Below are 22,507 nucleotides of genomic sequence, written 5' to 3'. Positions count from 1 at the left end.
GTTATAGTGAAACCTTGCCTCAAGAAATAAAAAATCAGAGTCCAGAAAATGTAGTCTGCAGCAAGAAAATAATAAATAATATAAAATTTAAAAGAAAGAAATTTAATGTGGACAGAAGGGCTAGGGGCCTTATTTCCACTACCCTGTTACAAGGACTTAAATGAATAATGGAAAATGGGAGGAGAAAACTGATTTCCACAGACACACAAACTCCCTGTCCCCAATCATGAGAGATCTCCCCCTCTGATATTTAAACAAAAAAGAAGAAATAGCAGAGGAAGGGAAGGTACAAAATGTATTTGGAGCAGATGACTACCCATGGCTGGGGCACAAGGGATATGTAGGGGGTTGTGACCCACCTATGGGTGGCAGGAGAGTGGCACCACCATTTTTTTCTGAAAAGAAAACACAATTAAATATTCTCTTATCCATTTCTAAAGGTCAGAGTTGTCAGACATGAGAACGCTTTTAAGTAAGTCCTTGGTAACTTCTAAAACTAATCTTTGTGACCTTGACATCTCTCTCTGTCCAAATCTGAGACCAAAGAGGCCTCATCTCTGTAATAAACTACCCAGTCTTCCAATAGATATTTAGCAAACAATATACACCCAGTACTCATATGCTTGCTAGCCCAAATAGTCACATTTCTGATCGACCACAAAAGATGTGCGAGCCCTCGATTCTTCTCAGGAAATTTAGTCGTGAACCAATAGTAACTGAGATGCTATCGGCTACTATTTTCAATGGCGATTTTTAATTCCCGCTGATTAACTGCTGGATGGTTCTGTATATAACTATATTAATCATGTCTCCTAGTAAAACTCTGCATGGCTTGGGTTTCATGGAAAGCCCAAGGAAGGGATGACCACACAAAGAGCATTCTGACATCTTCCAGTGAAAAATTATTAGGGTGTTACTCATGTTTCTTTCATCGTACAAAATAGTTTTTTATGAGTGTTTAAGAATGAACAAGGTATATATTAAAATGCCATGTTGCTCTGTCCTGGGCATTGAACATTTCAGTAAACGGTTATTAAGGCAGTGACATGGTTGGATGTTATGTGCCAAGCTCTGCAAACACACAGAGGAGAGAGTCTTAAATGTCAAAGAGCTCTTTCTGGGCTCGGTGATGTGGGAGGCGGCAGGTGGGGTGGACAGGGAGCCACAGGTACTGAGGACATCTGTGTCAGGTGTTGTGAGAGCCTGGCAGGGGAATGTTGACACAGGCCTTCTGAAGGGCTAAGTCTGGAAGGTTGAGTAAACAATATGAGGGAAGAATAAAAGAATGTTCTGGGCAACAGGAACAACTTAGCAGTCGCATAGGGGTGAGGGGGTGGGGTGCGAGGTTAGATGCTCTAAGTGTCTTGGCATGGTTCTGGTTTGATGGGAGGATGGGAGAGAAAGCTGGAGAGGCGGGCTAGTGTTTGCCACACTGGGCCCTGTGGACATTTGAAGACGTTTGAACTCAGCGCTGTGTCAAGATGCCTGGTGTGGCGGTGTTGCTCATTTAGACAGATCCCGGGATGGGGAGCAGGTGGGGAAAGGACAGCGGTGAGAGTTTGACCGTGTTCACCCACCGGCTGGTCGGGAAAGAGCAGTGGAATAATACAGTTTTAGGAGTTGCCTGTGTGCAGAGGCCCTGTGGTTAAAGACAGGAAGGAATTTGTGCTATCCTGGTGAATGCTGAGAGGCATACTGGCTGGGTCCTCAGAGACTTCCACTCAATTAAAACTGAAGGGGTGCTTGGGAGAGATGGCCCAGCATGGTACCTCACAACCACCTGTACCTACATTTCCTAGGGGTCCCAACATCCTCTTCTGGCCTCTGCAGGTACCATACACATGTGGGTCAGGGACAAACATGCAGGCAAAGTGCACGCGCGCGCACACACACACACACACACACACACACACACACACACACCCCTTACAAAACAAAACAAGATTGAGAAGGGCTAGAGAGACAGGGGTTGAGAAAGGAAAATATCATCAAAGCCCCATGACTTTACCTTCGTAAAGGTAGTGAAGTGTGACTGATCTTAGAGAATCCCTGTGGTCTCTGTGTGTCACCTTCTGCCCGAGTGTCCCTATTCCCTGAGTGTCCTTATTCAGCTCAAGCCTTATGCTGAAAATATATAATTAAAGTATCTTTAATAAACCCCAACTTTGCTCCATACTGACTAGTTCTAATATTCGTGTGTGTGTGTGTGTGTGTGTGTGTGTGTGTGTGTGTGTGTGTGTAGAAGCTGAGAATTCCCAAGTTGAGGTTTCAGAAATATGGGAATTCCCCAACCTTGTCAAACCGGGTTTTGGAATGTTTACTATGGGCCTGGAGCCTATGATACCTCTTTCCTTAGCCCTGTCCATAAACCCAGGAGGATTGCTTTGTTTGCTCGCAGCTAGCCTGGCTGGAGAAGGAATTTAAGTCTGTGTGTCATTATCTGTCTCGTTTTATTGTGAGGGTTAAAGAACTAGAATGGACAGTTCAAGATCAAGTTGCAAAAGAGGACGAGGGGTCTGAGGATCAGTCCTGTGCAGCCCATGTACACCTTGGCTGCCTCTACTGATGTGGGTGACTTATGAAATGGACTTGCTCATCCTGGTGAATCATGTCCCTCAGAGCAGCTTGGATGAGTCAATAGAAAAAGCAGACCTGACCAGGGCCCTAGCTCCTCCTTGAGTCGCACATCGAGACATCTGGGCTAAATCTGACAGGTGATCTGATAATGTCTGTGTCTTAGTCAGAGTTTTACTGTTGTGAACAGACACCATGGCCGAGGCCAGTCTTATAAGGACAACATTTAATTGGGGCTGGCTTACAGGTTCAGAGGTTCAGTCCATTACCATCAAGGCAGGAGCATGGCAGCCTCTAGGCAGGCATGGTGCAGGAGGAGCTGAGCTTCAACAGCTTCATCTGAAGGCTGCTGGTGGAAGACTGACTTCCAGGCAGCTAGGAGTAAGGTCTTAAAGCCCACACCCACAGTGACACACTTACTCCAACAAGGCCACATCCACTCCAACAAGGCTACACCTCCAAATAGTGCCACTCCCTGGGGCAAGCATGTACAAACCATCGAGTCTGGAGACAGCTTGGTGCTTGATTTATTCTTACTGTGGAGGCCGGAGGCTTCTTGCCTCTCCCGATTCTTTTTGTCCCCTGCTCTCCTGGAGGGGAGGCCTATTATGAGCCCAAACTGACAGAGGAAGAGGCTTGTCCCTCCCTGGTTTGGGGAATTCTTAACATTTATGGACTGAAAACCTAAGGAAGTGCAGTTGGCTGATATGCGCGACCCAGCCAAATGCATTTGTGTTCTAACATCTGAGACCTGGGGAGGTGGCCCTATTTGAAAAGGTGACATGGCAGCTATGTAAGAATCTCTGTTTGAGACCAACCAGCCTTGAGGGTGGTGGGAGTCCTTGTGCAAGAAAGGACATGGGGAGAGCTCTGATACACATGTATACCAACAAACAAAACACCCTAGCATTGAAATTCAGACAAGAATTTTAGCAAGTGTGAGCCTGCTCCGTCTACCAAGGCCCAATCCACCAGAAGCAGAAGAAGCAAGGGAGTGCAGTCCCCCCACACCTGGACTTTACTCCAGCGGTACTAATTATCAACGTCTGTCTTTCCTGCCTGCCATTGTCTGTCGCCTCAGAGATCACACTGAGCATTCCTTTCTGGGGGGTGGGGGCTGACCCTATGCCCTTCCTGCTGAGCTGTCTTTCGGTGGCCACTGCCACTGGAATGGACATGCTCCACAAGGCTTCTGGGTATCCTCTAGGTGCACACTTGCCTTGGACTGGATTAGGCAGGGCAGTTCCAGAAGGGATTGGGGGCACGGGCAACACATCATTATGGTTTAAAAATAGTTTTTAGAGTTTTATTATTTGCAATTGTATGTATGCACACATGTGTACTGGGTCCTGGCAGAGGACAGAGGTGTTGGACTCCCCCTGGTGCTGGAGTTACGGTGGCTGTGAGCATCCTGCCAAGTGCTGGGCAGTGAGTCTGGGTTTTCTGTAGGGGCAGCAAGAGTACTTCTTAACTGCTGCGCCATTTTGCCAGTCTTCACCTCTGTGTGCTAACAGCACTTTAGATCTTTAACATGTTTCCTAGTTAAAGGAGGCTATCAGAGACCCCACCATCAAACCCATAGGTTTTGGGAAATCATCGAGGATTCTTGGGTAGGGTCTTTGGGGGTGTTGCTGGGCAATCCTATAAAAAGGACCCGATATGGTTCTCTTTCCTTTTTAAATTGTCAGTTAGATGCCGACTTTGACTTCTTTTACAAAGCTTCCAGGTGCTCTTGTGCAGGAGTCTGAGGTCACAAACAGCTGGTTACACAGTTACTCCGTTGTTCTACAGAGCCCCAGATCATGGTCCAGCCTCCTGTAGGATTATACTTTGTTTTACTAACCCAAACCTGGGTTAATCATTATGTTGACAACCTTTCCTCAGTAACTTTGCCTCTCAGTATTCCCTGCATGGTTGTAATAGAGGAGACCTGATGGCCAATTCAAAACCTAAGCTGACCAATGAACAATGTCTCTCCCACTGAATCAGTGGCCTTGCATCTTGTGATAAACAAAACCTGTTAAGGATTCTTTAGATGGTTTGCTTTCCTGTTCTCTTCCTCCAATAGAGGCAAAACCGCCCAGACACGCTCAGTAGTAACTGTAATAGCCTCGCTTGTATGTTACGGATGTTACCTCACTCGGATGGCACACATCAAGGATGAATACTGTCATCACAAGGCTAGCCCATGCTCCGGACACTGTAGGCTCGACACTGACCCTCCTAAAGTTCTCTAACTTCTTCCACTCCTACACTGACCTTCTTGCTAACTTAGAAATGAGAGTGGTGTATGCCCAGAACCCTGGAAAACAGGTGTGTCTTACTTACTGTTCTGTTAACTGTGAAGAGACAACCATGATAAAGGCAACTTGCTTACAGTTTCAGAGAAGGATTCTATGACCATCATGGCAGGCAACGTGAGCAGCAGGCAGGCATGTAGCTGAGAGCTTGTGTCTTCACCCAAAGATCGAGGCAGAGAGGGGGAGGGGAGTGTGAGGATGACCAAGAGAGAGCGGCAAGAGAAAGGGGGCCGAGAATGCAAGAGAGCATATGACCAAAATGGCGGGGTTATTTACAAAGGAGAACCAAGAGGATGGGAAGCCCATGAGCTGGAGAAGAAGTTTAGGGTAGAGGACAGGGTGAGAAGAGCTGGGAAGATCCTCGGGTACTGAGTGAGCCTGGAAGCCAGTGTGCACCTCCTTATGATGATAGGCACCATAGTTGGCCATTTGTCCCGAGCTGCTAATGACAATTCTTCCTGACAAGTAGAATTGCTGGAGGGGTAAGGATGGTGGAAAAGTCACACTTGCAGTCAACATTATCTCAGACACATGAAGAGCTATATCCAATGGCTAAAGCCTGCTGCCCATGCGTAGTTGAAAAGTAGCTTGCAGACCTGGGTGCAGTGTCGTCTGCTGATATCCTGGTGTTCAGGAGACTGAGGCAGAAGGATCAGAATTTGCGATCAATCTGGGCTACATAGGGAAGATATGAAACCACGGAAGTGCTTCCTGGAGCTCACGCTCCAACTCTAATCTTAGTGACTGGCCTCTGTATTCACAGCTGTCGAACCAACAAGTGCTCTCTTATGGGTTAAGGCAGAGGCGGTGCAGTGAAGCACCCTATCAAGTCAGTGGGCATGTGCTACATTGTTTCTATAGATGGCTGCAGAAATAAATGTGCCTGTTTTGTGGCAGCACAGAGCCTGCAGCCTTGAGTCTCCTGGGAGCTGTTGGGCAAGCGTCACAGAAGAGTTCCATTGAGATTCTGCAGAAGCAGTGGGAAAGTGCAGTTCTGGAGAGAGGTTTTGGAGGCAAGCTTCCTAGGCTAGAGGTGGGAACTGTAATACAGAGAAGCTTTCTGGAGCAATCAGTGCTGTGAATCTGAGGGATTCACTTCTCGTCCTAGAGCCGCATGCGGGCTCCCAGGGCTGTTGATCAGCTGGGAGAACAAGCATGGTCCAGGCCTTTGCTTGGGTGCTATCGTGTCCAGATCTGTTTCATGGGAGTGGCTCAGAGACTCAGAGACCTGCCCACTCTTTTCTTGCAGGGAGGTCCCAGGAGCCTCAGACCAAGTCCAGCTCAGCCCAATCGAGGCTGGTTCAAGCCTTGCAATCCCCGAAGCAAAGAAACTGTAGCTCTTTCCTCTTCCTTCCTACCTTCCTCACCTTCCTCTTCCTCCTCCCTCTCCCTCCCTTTCCCTCTCTTTCCTCTCCCTCTCCTTCTCTCCTTTCTTTCCACAATCTTACTACGTAGTTCAAGTTACCCTGAAACTTATGGCCCATCTGAGTGCTGGCACATAGGTGTGTGCTAACACACCCAACTTAGAAGCTATAATTCTTGCCCCAAGCAGGTGAGTTTTGGAGGTTATCTTAGTTTTCTGTGATAAAATAACTATCCTGAGAAAGTTGGGGGTGGGGGTTTCTTTTAGCTCACAGTTCCAGATTGTCCATTGTAGTGGGGAAATCAAGTTGGCAAAAACTTAAAACAGCTAGTCACATTATGTCCATAGAGAAGATGGAAAAAAAAAAAGAATGTAAGCATGCTAGCACTGAGTTCACTTTCTCCACTATCCAGTTCAGGATGCCCTGTCCAGGGAATGGTGACACCCACAGTGGGCAAACTTCCCCACAGCAGTTAAAATCATGAAGATAATCCCTGGTTCATTGCCCACAGGCCGTGAAGAAACACCATGACCATGGCAACTATTTTTTTTTAATTCATGAAACTCTTACAAAGGAAAACATTTCGTTGGACCTGGCTTACAGTTCAGAGGTTCAGTCTGTTATCGTTATGGCGGGAAGCATGGTGGTGTGCAGGCAGACGTAGTGCTGGAGAGGGAGCTGAGAGTCTACATCTGGATCTGCAAGCAGCAAAAAGTGACTGAGGATCTGAAACCTCAAAGCCCATCCCCAGTGACTACTTCCTGCAACAAGGCCACAGCTACTCCAACAAGGCCACTTCTTATGGGTTTGTGGGTGCCATTTTCTTTCAAACCACCATAACGGGCTGACCTGATCTAGACAATCCCTCGCTGAGACTCTCTTCCTGGGTAAGTCTGGAGTATGACAAGATGACAACTTAAACTGACACAGAGGTCAAGGAACCCGGGATGAAATCCCAGTTCCTTTAGTTTTTGACGTTGGATAAGACACTTAGCTTCCTTAAGTCTAGTTTCCTCATCTGTAAAGTGGGGATGAACAGGGTACCTATCTCAGGGCTGCTACCAGAATTAATTCTGCTCAAGAGAGAACTGCTTACAGGTGTCGATTCCTCATAACCACTCTGTGGGAGACTGAGGGAGATGACCAGAAGGCTTTGCGTCTGATCTAAGCACCTGAGGAGTTTGTCAGACTTTCCTGTCTGCTGCCTGAATCATCCAGGGCATGTGACCTGCAGATTGACATGGGTGGGGCCTAGACTCTACATCTCAGAGGATGCCCCAGGTGGCTTACTGTCACAAGGCTCCAAGCATCCCCCTTTCCTCCCCTTCCTCAATTCTGTGGACATCTCCATCTTCCTGCAGTGCTTTTCCTACCTGAATGTCTCCACACCAAGCTTGTCACTCTGCTGCCAGGCCACCTTCTGGAGTGCCGAGGAGCCTGCCGGGGTGAAGGACACACAGGAGAAGCTGCTTCTGCAGAAGGGGAGGGGGTCATCATACTCCCAGGAGGGGTGACCTTTTATTTAGAGAAACATCCAAAAGACTGCTTGGGGCCTGGAAGGTGAGTCACCCAGGGCTTGTCTTTAAGAAGGCCATAGGTGGTCTGATGTTTAGTAAGAAAGGTGACAGTGGTAAGCACGGCCTCTGTGTGGTTAATGGCAGCTGGTGGCTTTTTGCTGTGCCTCATTTTGCTACTGAGAAAGAACTTAGATGGTGCCAGACCTTCTTGGTCATCCCTTTGACTTGTCAGTGAGATGCACAGGGAGGAGGAGGAGGCCACCCTTTTCTGGCTCTTCTGTCTGTCCCGGTCCCTTCTTAATTCCAATGGAAGCAGGGTAGACAGTCCCTTGACTTTCAGAAGTAATCGTTGCATGGACATGTGGTAGATCTCTTTCGAAAGAGCTTTCTGCCGTTTCCACCGTATGACCAGACGTCTGAGGAAAAAGAAACAGATGGATGGGCGTTGAAGAATGGGACTGATGTCTGTGTCGAGAGACTCCCAGCAATGCCAGAGTCAGGATCCCAGATGGGATTTGGTGTTGACTGCGGTGGCCTCCATGCCGTGTTCTGCCAGCTATGGTGAGCAAGAAGCACAGGCTGGCTTTTCGTGGCTCTTGTGAGGAATTAGAAAGTTGAGGCTTACTGAATTAGCCCAGACCCAAAAAGGAAGTGTCCACAGAGTCCTGAGATGCAGTGGGAGGTTTGGTGACCAGGGGTGGGAGTGACTGCTCTCTCACTGAGAGTCTGAGTAGGTTCAGAGATGGCTAACGTTCTAGCTGACAAACGGAAACCAGCAGATGGTAATGACTGCACATCAGCTACTCCACGGAGAACACTGGGGCTCCTGGGAAGCTTTATCTCCTTCCTTTTGTACAAAAGAGAGGATCGGTGTGACCTGGCTGGCCTACCAGCAGAGTCCAGATGTGTGCTCGCAGCTGTTCTATCCTGGGGTTGTAAGGAAGAATCCGGACCCTGTGTCTAACAAGCAACTGACTAAACAGAGGAAGCTGACTTCCCCAGCAGGGCCTGGGACTCACCTTTGACCCACGAGACAGGAAGAGCTTCACATCTGAGGAGTGGGGCTGATCTGCAACAGACTGTTTCGACGGAGGCTCCACGGAACCAGAAACACTGGTAACCTCTTAGCTTCCTTTACTCACAGACCTCTTCCAGAAGATAAGGAAAGCGACTTTTAATGAACGCATACACACACAAGCCGGGCAGCTTCAGTATGTCAGAAAGGGCACGGAATTCACAGGGAGGGTCCCCCAGATCTGGCTATGCAGCGCAGTAAATGTGGTTCTCAATCACATTGCTAGCTTGATTTCCGACCTTCCCATACATATGTGTGCTGATGCAGTTACATGCCATGAAGTAGTTGTGAAACCTTTCCTTGGGAGGTCACAGCTGGACTGTGGGTGACAGTCCAGTGGCTTCCAGCACCACCCAAGCCTGTCTCCTCTCCTACACTCTCTTAGTCCAGGGACATCCTTGTTTTCTCCCATGCTTCTTGTTCTTTTTTCGGAGCTGGGGACTGAACCCAGGGCCTTGCGCTTGCTAGACAAGTGCTCTACCACTGAGCTAAATCCCGAACCCCATGCTTCTTGTTCTTGACCCCAAGTCCTGTGAGAGGACCTGTCCTGGTGGTAGCTCACAAGGTAGCTACCCAGATGTGAGGTGGCTTCTATGCATACGGTGGGATAGTGTTTCTAAATTTAGGTCCTGTAGGTGATGACACACTAAGCCTCAGTTCCCTGGCCAGCCTCCGATTTGTCTGCTAAGGTGAGGAAACCGGTTCTCCTGGCTGTGGCCAGCCTCCCACAGTTTCTTTTCTTCTGGGCCTCCTCAGTGCTTGAGCACTTGCAGGCTTCAGGGTGTGGGGCCGGTGGAGCGAGAAGGGACAAGGAGAGGATGAGGGCCAGGTAAAGAGGAGGCCTGGTCAGACTTAATCCTTACACAGCACTAGGTCCCAGCTGTGAAACATTCTGTCCACTGGGAAATCTACTGTAGGTGGGTCTTGGCAATGAAACGTGGAGATTAATTAATCTATCTGATGGGGTCCTTGCTCATCCAGGCTTTCTTTAGACCTCACCCATGTCATCCCTCTGGCCTCTGGGCTCCATTATATTATTATTTTAAAAGACAGGGTTCCACAGAGCAGTCCAGGCTGACCTGAAACTAGCAATCTTCCTGCGTTCGGTTCTTGAGTACTGGTATTCCAGGCACGAGCCACTATGCCTAGCTTAGCTGTAATTTAAAGAAAGTGTGTGTGTGTATATACACGTGTCTGGTTGTCTGTATGTGTACTATGTGTGTGCAGGTCCCTGCAGAGGCCAGAAGAGAGTGTTGGAACCCCTGGAACAGGAGCTACAAGAGGTTTGATGTTCTCCATGGTGGGTTCTGGGAACAGAACCCCGGTATTCTGTAAGAGCACCATGTGTTCTGAGCTGCCAGGTGATCTCTCTACCTAACGGAACTCTTCAGGGTCCTTAAGGTTCCCACTAACCTGTCTCCGTGTCCATGACTACAAATCGCATTTATCTGCCTCCTCGATCCTGCCTGCTCCTTCCTCAGGAAACCCTGGATGCCTCCTTTTGGGCCAGGCCTCCTTGACAGTTTGCAGTTCTCTTGAGTCATTTCTCTCACTTTTAATTACATGTGTGTGGCTGCAGTAATTTTGCTTTGAGGTGCCAGTCCTCAGCTCTCCATCTATGTCTTTGAGTAGCAGTGTCCAAATGGACTGTGAAATAGATTGCATGACCTAGGCTGGGCCAGTCGGTGCGATCCCTGCCCGGTGGTTTCAGAGATTGGTTCGGGAGCGAGCAGGTGATGCACACGCTCATTCAAGGTTAAGAGCACCTGACTGCCGGGCTTTGGGTCAGTGACTCCTTTACTTCCGCCAGCCTAAGCTGGTGACGATGTAAGCTTGTTTGGGTTACCATGAGTAGCACGAGATGCGGAACCAGACGATAGCTCCCAGGGGCATAATTTAAGCTCTGAATCAAGCTGTACCTGAAGCTAAGTCCATCCTATCTGTCTTAGTCACTGCTCTACTCTACAGCGCCGCTCCTGTGAAGGGACACCAGGGTCAAGGCAAGGCATGAAACAAAACAAGCAGACATTTAAGTGGGGCTTGCTTACAGTTTCCGAGGCTTCATTTGGGGTCATCACTGCGGGGAGCACACTGCACACGTGGCGCTGGAACCAGAGATGACAGCTAGCTACATCCCGATCTGAAGGCTCAAACCCCACCCCCGGTGACACACCTCCTCCAACAAGACCACCCCTCCTCATCCTTCTAATCTTATCAAAGAGTTTGTGGCGGTTGAGTAGGTTTGGCTCCCGTAGACTCATGAGTTTGGATGCGCGGCCCGGTAGTGAGCTCCACTATTAGGAGGTGTGGCCCTGTCGGAGGAAGTGCGTCACTGTGGGGGATGGGCTTTGAGGGCTCCTGTGCTCAGGCTTTGTCCAGTGTGGAATCCAGTCTTCTCCTGGCTGCCTTTGGATCAAGATGTAGAACTCTTGGGTCCCCCAGCACCATGTCTGCCTGCATGCTGCCATGTAATAGACTGAATCTCTGAGTCTGCAAGCCAGCCCTAATTAAATGTTTTCCTTTAAAGGAGGTGTCTTGGTCACAGTGTCTCTCCACAGCAATGAAACCCAAGCTGAGGCAGAGCTCCACTCCCCGGAGGCTAAGCATTCAAACACATGAGCCCATGGGGCCATTCCTATTCAACTACCATCTCGGCACATGACAGTTACAGCCGACTGTTAAGTAGGGAAGGGTTTGGGACTGCAATCGAATCTCAGCATAGCCTTGGCCTATGTTGTCTTCCCTTTTACTACAAGTGCAGGGGCTGTATTTGTGCCTAGGACCCGGCTCGGTGTCTAGAAAAGGAATGCTTAACAAATGAGTGAGGAAATGAAGAGAGGTCTCAGAGTGCCACCTTTCCTCCCTCGGACCTAGAAACGAGATAGCCGGTGATGGCTGTTTGTGGGTGACAATCATGGGATAGGGTCCCATGGGAACCTTCTTTAGAGTAAGGAGCTTTAGCTACTAGAAAGAGCTATCACACACACACACACACTCACACACACTCACACACACACTCACATACACACACTCCCACACACACGCACACTCACATATACACACTCACACACACATACACACACTCTCACACACACTCACATACACACACTCACACACACTCACATACACACACTCACACACACACTCACACACACCACACACACACTCATACGCCACACACACACCACACACACACTCACATACACACACTCACACACACATACACACACTCACACACACATACACACACTCACACACACGTACACACACTCACATACACACACTCACACACACACTCACACACACACTCACATACACACTCACACACACACCACACACACCACAAACACTCACTCTCACACACACACACTCACATACACACACTCATACACACCACACACACTCACTCTCACATACATACACTCACATACACACATTCACACACACATACAGTCACACACACACTACACACACTACACACACATACACACACACACACACACACACAAGCTCTTGGTGGCTCATGAAATTCTCTTAGCAAAATTTGTTGCCTTATGGTTCCCTTAATATCTCTCTCTCTGTCTCTCTCTCTTTGTCTGTCTCTTTCATTTACTTAGAGAACAACTGGAAAAAATACATACAAAGCTATCAAAATTACCTTTAAAAGGTTGGGATAGGAAGCGGGGGTGGGGAGGGCAAACACGGAACTGGGAACTATTGGGCCCTGCTGATATATTACCTTTTCAAAAGTTAAATAAGGGACTGGCAGAAGTGGCTCAGAAGGCGAGGGTACTTGTCGCTAAACCTGATGACCTGAGTTTGACCCCTAGAACTCACACTGTGAAGAAAAGAAAGTTGTCATCCGATCTCCACAGGCGTGCTGGGGCATGTCTTCATGAACACATGTGCAGAGACACAGACACAGATACACACACTCACTAAAACAAATATTTTAGAAGGAGGAAGAAAATAGTCGTAAGATGTAAACCTACCACCAGCCATTATCAGCTCTCCGCAGCCGTGGGAGGGTTTCCCTTTGGGGTGGGTGATTGGGGTTAGCTCTGGTGGGTGGTTCTGAGTAGCCTTCCATCAGCTTGGCACTCAACTAGAGTTATCTGAAAGGAGGGAACCCCAGTTGAGGAAAATGTCTCAATAAGATCTCGGTGTAAGGCATTTTCTTAATCAGAGGTTGATTGGGAAGGCCAGCCCATTGTGAGGGATGCCGCCCCCTTGATGTGGTGGTCCTGGGTTCTATAAGAGAGCAGGGGGAGCAAGCCAGTAAGCAGCACCCCTCCATGGGCTCTGCATGAGCTTCTGTCTCCAGGGTCCTGCCCTCTGTGAGTTCCTGTCTTGACTTCCTACAATGATCAATGGTGATGTGAACGTGTAAGCCAAATAAACCCTTTCCTCCCCAACTTGCTTTTCGGTCATTGTGTTTTGTCACAACAATGGAAACCCTAACTAAGAAAGGTTGTGTGTCCTTGCAAGGCTGGCGGGGCTTCCTGTGTTGATCGAGGAAAGAGAGGTAGAAAGGGGTGCAGAGGCTAAGGGATTATCTAGAGGGATCTGTTTTGGGTAAGGAAGGTCACAAGCAAAAGGGAATGGAATTAGGCAGGCCTAAGAGAAGGGATAGCAGTAAAGACACTCTGGTCCTGACTGGCCTTCATTTCCAAGACTGTTTATCTTACAGCATCATATATCAACTGTGTCTAGAAGTGTGCCCCGGTAGCCTTCTGAACCTGTGCATGCCTCGATAAAATGGAGAGGCTGGAATAATAGCCTGGGCTAGTGTGACTTCCAGGTCCGGTGTTCTTTCCAGGTACTAATCTTCTCTCCACGGTTCCTCTGTGAAGTTCCAGCCCCATTCAGAAAAGTCGTGAAATGTCACCAGCCATCTAGTAAGTACCTTGGGACGCGTGGAGTGGAAGCACCAAGAGCTGGAGTCAAAGCATCTCTCAAGGGCATTCACGGTTCCTCCCTGAATCTAGACATCTATGGAGAAAGCAGTGAGCTAGCCTGGTGTAGCCTCCCCTCCCCTCACACAGTGCCTTCCTCTTGGCACTTTCTCATGGGCTGGAGGCTCTGACAGGTCTGAGAACCTGGACTGCAGACTGTCTGGGGAGAGACTGCTGGCCTTCACCTTAGAGATTCTCACTGTGAAGGGGGGGACCCCCTCTGAGGAGCACAGTTGTTAGTCACAGGGCGGCAGATTGAGATTAGCCATGTGTAGAGATGCAGGTGTGGGGTGGTTTTGGGGCAGGCGGCTGTTCTGTGGGGCTGGAGGGTGCTTTTGGGATCCTGGGTCCAGGATCTTGTCAGGGTTTAGAAAGCAAGGGCCTTGACTTTAGGGTTTGATGCCATGGCAACTGGCTGGAAGCACAGGTACTGAAAGGGACTTAGCTCCTGGCCTCCAGCCCTCCTGTAGGGCAAGAGCAGGAGAAAGAGGCCTTTCAATCCCTCAAGACCTCTACCCAGTGTTTGTGCTTATTTCTGTGAAATCCAGGATAGACACCAGGTGAGCCGTACTTGTCATTTGGGGCAGTAATTTCTGCTTTTCTTTGCATTGCATTCTCAGGCACAAAAATGTGAGAGCATCAGATGATAAGTTATGGTTTTCTGCAGTAATTATAAAACCTTAAAAACAAAACCACACCGCCGCACCCTTGGAATGCGTGTGCTGAACACTCACGTCCAAAGGTCACGAAGACAAGGTTTCCTGGCCTCAGAGGCCCGTCAGCACAACTCTGCCAGGGCCAGCATCTCAGTCTCCATTCACTTCTTGTAATTGAGGAGTTACCTTAATGTTCCCTCTAGGTCTCCCTAGAGTCCCTGAAGTGCTGCAGGGAGCAGATTGGTCAGGTAACTTGTCCCATTTTTTTTCCATGGCGGCTACAGGGACATCTGGGCAGAAAGCATCATCAAAGTCCTTCACAAGGCTTGGGAGAAGGTGATGCTTATTCTTTGTAAACAGTGTGGATTAGAATAGGACATTTCGCCCAGAGGAAAAATAACAGCCCCTTGTAAGAGCAGCAGGTGGGATCTGATGGGAAACAACAACCAAAACAAAAACAAAAACAAAATGGGCGTTTTAGAACTGTAAGCACTTTCCCCAAGAGAGCAAAGCCTGAGGAAGATGTGGTCCTTGGTGCAGGTCTGCCCCCTACAGGCCAGATTCTCAATTCACTGGTTAAGTCTGCAGGGCTCGGAACCATAGGTTCCTGCCCCTGATGGCGCCCCGTGGCTGCTCTTTTTCACTGTGACACGTTGTCCCCAGGTAAAGTCCCTCCAGGGCCTCCCTCTTTTGACCGCTCCCTCATCTAGGAACATAACCTGGTGACTCAGCCGCACGCCCGCTGTGTAAGAATAATTTTAGACTATGAAAGAGGAAGTTTTAAGAGACATGCTTTCCTTTTCCTGTCTGGGAGTAGTGTGTATTTCTAGCTCCCACTTTCACATGTAGCAAGGCAGTTTCCATTCTGGCCCCATTAGAGTCAGAGATGATCTGTCCAGATTTGACCTCCTAGGTTTAACACAGTGCGATGCTTCAAGTCTGCCTGCGGATTCTAATGTCTGGTTATGACGGAGTCAAAGACACCGGACCTAAAAGACCAGTTATGATCCATCTTTTGGAAATGACCTGTGCTACTCAGCCCTGCCCGTCTGATCACTAGTGCCCCGGGGCTCTCTTGCTGCACACCTGGTACAGAATGATAAGCATTTAAACACGTTCATTTGTGCTTTAAGTGCTCCCTTCAAATGGGCCATGTTGGGCCTCCTGCTATCAGATGACGCTTGGTGGGCCCAAAATCTTGGTGTGGTGGTTTGAATATGCTTGGCCCGGGGAGTGGCACTATTAGGAGGCGTGGCTTTCTTGGAGTAGGTGTGGCCTTGCTAGAGGAAGTGCATCACTGTAGGGGTGGACAATGAGACCCTCCTCCTAACTGGGAGTGAGTTTTCTCCCAGTGGCCTTCAGATGAAGATGTAGAACTCTCAGCTCCTCCTGCACCTTGACTACCTGGATGCTGCCATGTTCCCTGCTTCATGATAATGGACTGAACTTCTAAACCTGTAAGTCAGCCTGGTTAGATGTCATGAGAGATGCCTTGGTCATGGTGTCTGTTCACAGCAGTAAAACTGTAAAAAACAAAGGTTCTCTTGATAAAAGTAGCAGGATGTCATCTTAAATGTGTGCATTTTTACACTGATCAGAAAGCAAACATGGTGTGCTGGGTAGCCTTATGTCGGCTTGATACAAGCTGGAGTTACCTTAAAGGAGGGAGCCTCAGTTTGGAAAAGGTCTCTGTAAAATCTGGCTATAGGGCATTTTCTTAATTAGTAATTAATTGGGTACCATTTTGTGGGGTGCCATCCCTGGGCTGGTCGTCCGGGGTTCTATAAGAAAGCAGGCTGAATAAGTCATGATGAGCAAGTCAGTAAATAGTACTTCCACAGCCTCTGCATCAGCTTCTGACTCTCTGGTTCCTTCCCTTGCTGCTTTTGATGATGAACTGTTCTATGGAAATGAGTGAAATTAACCCTTTCCTCCCCAGGTGGTGTTGGTCATGGTGCTTCACCGTGGTTAGGAATGGTAACCCTAACTAAACCCTCGTTTATACACTAGAACAAAGCGGAGAAGTTTTAAAAAGGACTGATGCTGGACTTGGGGCCTGGGTATTGGCCCTTCTGAATGTTTTCCTGTCGACCCAGTCTAGAGCCATCCTACTATAGAAATGCTGGGATGCAACACATTTGTGTTATGGTGTCTGATTATGTCCATTCCAGAGAACGGAACCCAGGTCCCAAGACTTTGTGCAACAAGCACCTTTATCCCCTGAACCATCTTCCCAGCCTCCCTTTTGATTTTTAGGACAAGGTCTCACTCTGTCTCAGATTTCCTGTTTCTGCCTCCTGAGTGTGGAAATGACCGTACCAGGCTTCAGGTGTGCTTGAGTGTTTAAAACTTTTAGAGGAACAGCATTCATATCATTGAGGCTAGAAGAAAACTTGTAGTGTTAAGTCAAATTCTTGTTTTAAAAATGAACTCAGAACACAGTGGCTTCCGGTGTCCCAGGGAGCCAGGGGTAATAATGTCTGAGACGGATATTTTGCAGCACTAAGGAATGATAAAGGGTTGATATGTAATCCCCCACGATGAAAAGCAGAGGGATGAAGAGTCTGTATCACTATGCTGTTGTGGGCATGAGCAGCAAGGCAGTCAGGACTGTGCAATGATTCTCAACACTGTTCGTCTCAGGATCCTCACACTCTTAAGAACGTGATTCCCACGAGCCTCTCTATGGCTACAGAAACATGGCACTAGAAATCAGGAGAACAGTGACAATATATGAGCTTAAAAATCAGTCCCGTACACACAAATTCTTATAATTATTTTTATGGCAATAAATGTATTTTCTAAAATACATGTTTAAAAGGATGATATTTATTTTGCATTTTTGCCAATTTCTTTTTAAAAAGATTTATTTTTTATATACAAATACACTGTAACTCTCTTCAGACACACCAGAAGAGGACATCAGATCCCATTACAGATGGTTGTGAGCCACCATGTGGTTGCTGGGATTTGAACTCAGGACCTCTGGAAGAGCAGTCAGTGCTCTTAACCGCTGAACCATCTCTCCAGCCCCACCAATTTCTTTAATATTTGGCTTAATGGAAGGCAGCTGGACCTCATCCCCACTGCATTCATTTCTTGCATTTAGTTGTTTTGGTTGAAGCCTTAGAAGAAAATTGGCTTCATGCAGACGTGCAGTTGGAAAAGAGAAATATTTTGTGTGTATGTACTTTAAAAGATTAATTTATTCATTTTATGTACGAGTATACTGTGTCTATCTTCAGACACACCAGAATCCCATTACATCAGAGCCCAGTACAGAGGGTTGTGGGCCACCATGTCATTGCTGGGAATTGAACTCAGGACCTCTAGAAAGGCAGCCAGTGCTCTTAACTCAGCTCTCAAGCCCAGCTTTTTTTTTTTTTTTCAAAGAATCCTGTCTATTCTTCAATGTTATATCAAAATTCAACTAGTTTCTTTCTATCAAATGAACTCTGGGTAGTTTGGTACAATCTAACTGTTGAAAAATGGCTTCTTTGTTTAGAGCAGTGCCTTGGTCATCTGACAGTATGATTGCTCAGTTAGACAGAGTGTCTAAAGGTTGCCACATTTTCCACATAATACTAAACAACCACTTGCCAACATCACCAGATTCCCCAGTAAAGAACTTAAATGCCAAGGAAGCCGTCCTCATCACTGTGGAAGATGAAGGTTTCCCAAAAATCCTAACTGTGGTTTAGAATACTGTCACTTATTTTCTCAGACGTTGCTTTATTCGTTCTCTGACTTATAATAGAGTGCCTGGCAGTTGTTTGTTTAAGCAAAGATGGGTTCCACGAAATAATGTTCACAACTCAGTCACACAGGGCTTCGTGTGAACTTTCCATTTGTTACATGTTAAAAATAAGCTTTTCTGGGTTGCACAGATGGCCCAGTAGTTAGGAGCTCTGGTCGCTCTTCCAGAGAATCCATTTGGTTCTCAGCACCCACGCAATGGCTCAAAAGTGAAGTCCCAGGACTCTGTGCCCTCTTTTGGCCCCCACTGGCATTTCATGCCCGTGGTACACAGATACACATTTCCAGAGCGAACCTGCATTTGTCCTTGGAAAAGGTTCTAAGAGTCAACATTGTTTCAAATATTTTATATGAAAACATTACACATGCACCAAAAGTAACTTGGTGAGTTAATAAGTCACCTAAAAATGTATTATTTTAAATGATATTCAAAACAGCTTTCTCTGTTTGGGTTTTAAAAACCTGAAGTGAATGTAATTATGTGAAATATAAAGCAAAGGAAAATGGAAGTTGAGAATATCAGTGGTATTAGCTAACATAACACACCCTGGGGTTTTAACATCCAGTCCCCACTAGGGCTGGGCACTGTTATCCTCAAAGCATCATAACTTGAGGGCATGAATTCCAAGCAAGTTTCCACAAATGATCATTTCAGTAAAAATAATTATAAAGTGAATGTGGACAGTAGATTATGTTAAGTACAAAAAGTAATAAAACCTTCATGGAACCTGCACTTCCTAAGTCACCCATTGAGACAGAGTAGTCAAACACATACTAATTAAAAGAATTATAGGGGTGTGTGTGTGAGAGAGAGAGAGAGAGAGAGAGAGAGAGAGAGAGAGAGCACATAGAGAGACAGAGAGACAGAGAGACTTGCTCAAAAATTCCCCTAATTCCAAGACCTGTAAATTCTCCTTGTATTAGTGAAAACTGAGGATACATGAAGATTTTCTTCAGTATGATCTGGTTCTGGTCTTCATTTTCCCATATATACCTCTTATCTTTAGTTTGGAGTTTGGGATAATGTTGCTGTGTTACTAACGGGTCACATCCTCTGCTGATTCTTTCTCATCCCTCCCCTTATACTCCTCATGTATTATTCTTCTTGGTGAATATTTATTTATAAAATTAAACCTCTATGTGGGTTTCCAGGTTAATAAAAACCTTGAAGTGGCTTATTTTCACTGTTTGCCCATTAGTGGATTTAGAAGACTCGTTGAGTACTTGCGTAGACCCAAGGCAACAAAGGGAAGGAAAGCATGGTGGGATGACCATCAAATATTAATTCCAGTGGCTCTTCTCAGAAAAATGTGCTGAGAATGGAAAGGAAACCAAGTATGCAGCCATACAACTTGAATTGAAGCATCAATCCCATAAAAGTTCTTTATTGCACAGCACTTGAGATTGGATAATATAGGTGATATTATAATCTTATTCTAACATGTCCTGTAGTGCAAAGACTGAGTTCTGACTGTTAAATATCTCTATTGTCTTTTCTGTTTCTGAAGGTTATTTTACCTCAATATAAGTATGAGCTAGGTCTGGTTTCCAAGGATTTTGGATGCTGTGAAGAACACAGAATTCCATGGCAGACTGACTTTACAAATTAAGTAGTCATGACAACCAAGTCTGGTGGTTAAGCTATTGACATCTTCAGAAGCAAGTTGTCACCTAAAAAAAATCATCGGAGTGATCTCCAATGTTCCTGATCACTCCAAGTGCTATCAGTTTCTCCAGAACTTCTATTACCCGTCTAAGTCAACTGAAGCGTAATAATACGATTCTGACCAGGGAAACAGTGTCCACACCTATCTGGATCCCAGAAGAATTTCTTACCAGGCAACACACAACCACTACACTCTCCTGAGAACCAGAGAGGGCAACAAAAGCCAAGGAACAAAATACCTACCCAACAAAGACAAGACCAGAAATCAGCACCTAGAATTACAATCCTCCCGAACTGAGATGCCTAGATGCTAGTGAAAAAGCACTATACCAGCCAGGACAATATTTCCCCAACAGAGTCCGGCAACCCTACACACAGCAGGCCCTGAGTATTGCAATACAGCAGAAGCACAAAAAAGACCTTAAAACAGTCTTTATGAATATAATAGAGGCCCTTAGAGAGGAAATGAATAAATCCCGTAAGTAAATCTATGAAAACATGAACAGTGAAGGAAATGAATAAAACAGGGCAACACCTGAAAGTGGACATAGATCCAGTAAAGAGAACCCAACTGAGGGAGATCTGGGAAAAACATAGCTCCAACAGGACCCTCAGAGGTAAGCCTTACCCAACAGAATACCAGAGAGAATCTCAGTCACTGAAGACGAGATAGAAGAAAAGGATCTTTTGATCAAAGAAAATGCGAAGTCTAAAAAAATTCATGGCACAAAGCATCCAGGAAATTTGAGACACCATGAAACGTCCAAACCTAAGAATAACAGGAATAACGGAAGGAGAAGAAACATAGGTGAAAGGCACAGAAAATATTTTCAACATAATCACGGAAGAAAATTTGCTTCACCTAAAGGAGGAGATCCCTACTCAAGTACAAGAAACACGAAGAACACCAAGTAATACTACACGAGAAAAGAAAGTCCCCTTGGCATATAACAATCAAAACACTAAACACACCGAACAAAGAAAGAATATTAAAAGTTACAAGGGAAAAAGGTCAAGTAACATATGAAGGCAGACCTATGAGAATTATACCTAAAAGCCAGAAGGACCTGAAAGGGTATTCTAGAGACCCTAAGAGACCACATATGCCAGCCCAGTCTACTATACCCAGCATAAATTTCATTTATCATAGATGGAGAGAATAAGACATTCCATGGTAAAATCAAATTTAAGCAATATATATCTACACGTGCAGCCCTCCAGGACATGTCAGAAGGAAAATACTAACCCAAAGAGCTTAACATACCCAAGAAAACACAGGATAAATAATCCCAGACCAGCAAAATTGAGAAACCCACATACACACACACACACACACACACACACCCACCCACCACCACCACCACCACCACCACCACCACCACCACCACCACCACCACCACCACCACGACTACCACTACCAAATAGGAATCAACAAACACTGCTTATTGCTCATGGATATATTTTAACATCAGTAGACTTAATCCCCCAATAAAAAGATATAAACTAACAGAATGAATGTGAAAACAGAGTCCATCCCTTCTGCTGCATCCAAAACAAAACACCTTAAACATCAAAGGTAGACATTACCTCGAGGTAAAAGAATGGACAAAGATATTCCAAGCAAATGGACCTAAGAAGCAAGCTGGTGTAGCCATTTTTATATCTGTCAAAATGACTTCGACAACAATCAGAAGATAGGGAAGGATGCTACATTCTCACCAAAAGAAAAATCCACTCTGAGGACACTGCCATTCTTAACATGTGTGTACCAAAACCAAGGCACCCAAGTTCGTAATTCACACATTGATCACACACTAATAGTGTAGACTTCAGTGCCCACTCACACTCACAGACAGGCCATCCAGAGTGGAACAGAGCACTGCTCGAGCTAACAATGGACCAAATGGACCTAACATACTTAGAGAACCTATCACCCGAATCTACCATCTTCCCAGCCCCTCATGGAACATTCTCCAAAACTGACCATAAACTCAGTTACAAATCAAGTCTCAACAGATACAAGAAATCAAAATAACGCCCTGTATATGATCTGACCGCCATGGATTAAAACTGGATATCAACATCAACAGAAAGCTTATGAGGTCATAGAAACTGAACAACTCACTACTGAATAAAAACCAGGTCAGGATAGAAATCAGGAAAGAAACGGAAGACTTTCTGGGCTTGAGTGGAAGTGAAAACAACGCATCCGAACTTACAGGACAATAGACATGGCTCAGAGTGGTAACCCACAGCGCTGAGTGCCTACACAAAGGAACATACTAGCAACCCTGAAATCTCTTCAGCAAAAAGAAATCACACCCGAGAGGAGTAGATGGCAAGCGGGCAAAATACCCATGCACATAAAATAATCACCCTAAGAAAAAGGTTACATTAAAATGTGCTTTTGAGGACTGAGATAACAAAGTTAATCATTTTTACTGCCACTGCCTCCATCGAGAATGTAAGTGAACTGGATCTAAAATTAAAAACAACCCCACATTTATTCAGAGAGAGAGAGAGCGAGCGAGCATGTGTGTGTGTATGTGTGTGTGTGTGTGTGTGTGCGCACGTGCTCAGCGGATGTTGTGTTCAGGAAACAGTGCTGTATGGACATCAGAGGACAACTTGCAGGAACTGGTTT

The 22,507-nt window shown here is 46.4% G+C and overlaps 3 long non-coding RNA genes across 5 annotated transcripts in view; 2 read left to right on the top strand and 1 right to left on the bottom strand.

The window, feature by feature from the left end:
- The window catches only part of LOC120102827 (uncharacterized), a 274,820-nt gene that overhangs the window by 5,008 nt on the left and 247,305 nt on the right, over positions 1 to 22,507 (top strand). The gene's annotated exons all lie outside the window — the stretch shown is intronic.
- On the bottom strand, positions 6,773 to 11,012 carry LOC120102825 (uncharacterized). 3 transcript variants are annotated; one of them, XR_005504632.2, is made up of 3 exons: positions 10,879 to 11,012; positions 7,612 to 8,903; positions 6,773 to 6,936 (listed from the first exon to the last, which is right to left on the bottom strand). It is a non-coding gene; the product is annotated as an uncharacterized LOC120102825 (long non-coding RNA). The 3 variants fall into 3 exon arrangements; XR_005504633.2 differs by lacking the exon at positions 10,879 to 11,012 and adding an exon at positions 9,910 to 10,034; XR_005504634.2 differs by lacking the exon at positions 10,879 to 11,012 and having other exon boundaries at positions 7,612 to 8,171; positions 8,775 to 8,903.
- On the top strand, positions 11,123 to 22,290 carry LOC120102826 (uncharacterized). The gene is made up of 2 exons (XR_005504635.2): positions 11,123 to 15,898; positions 19,706 to 22,290. It is a non-coding gene; the product is annotated as an uncharacterized LOC120102826 (long non-coding RNA).

The sequence above is a fragment of the Rattus norvegicus genome, chromosome 5 (assembly GCF_036323735.1).
Source record: "Rattus norvegicus strain BN/NHsdMcwi chromosome 5, GRCr8, whole genome shotgun sequence".
In the NCBI taxonomy this organism is placed as follows: domain Eukaryota; kingdom Metazoa; phylum Chordata; class Mammalia; order Rodentia; family Muridae; genus Rattus; species Rattus norvegicus.
Note: the sequence above shows the minus strand (reverse complement) of the source record. Positions and strands in the feature narration are given on the sequence as shown.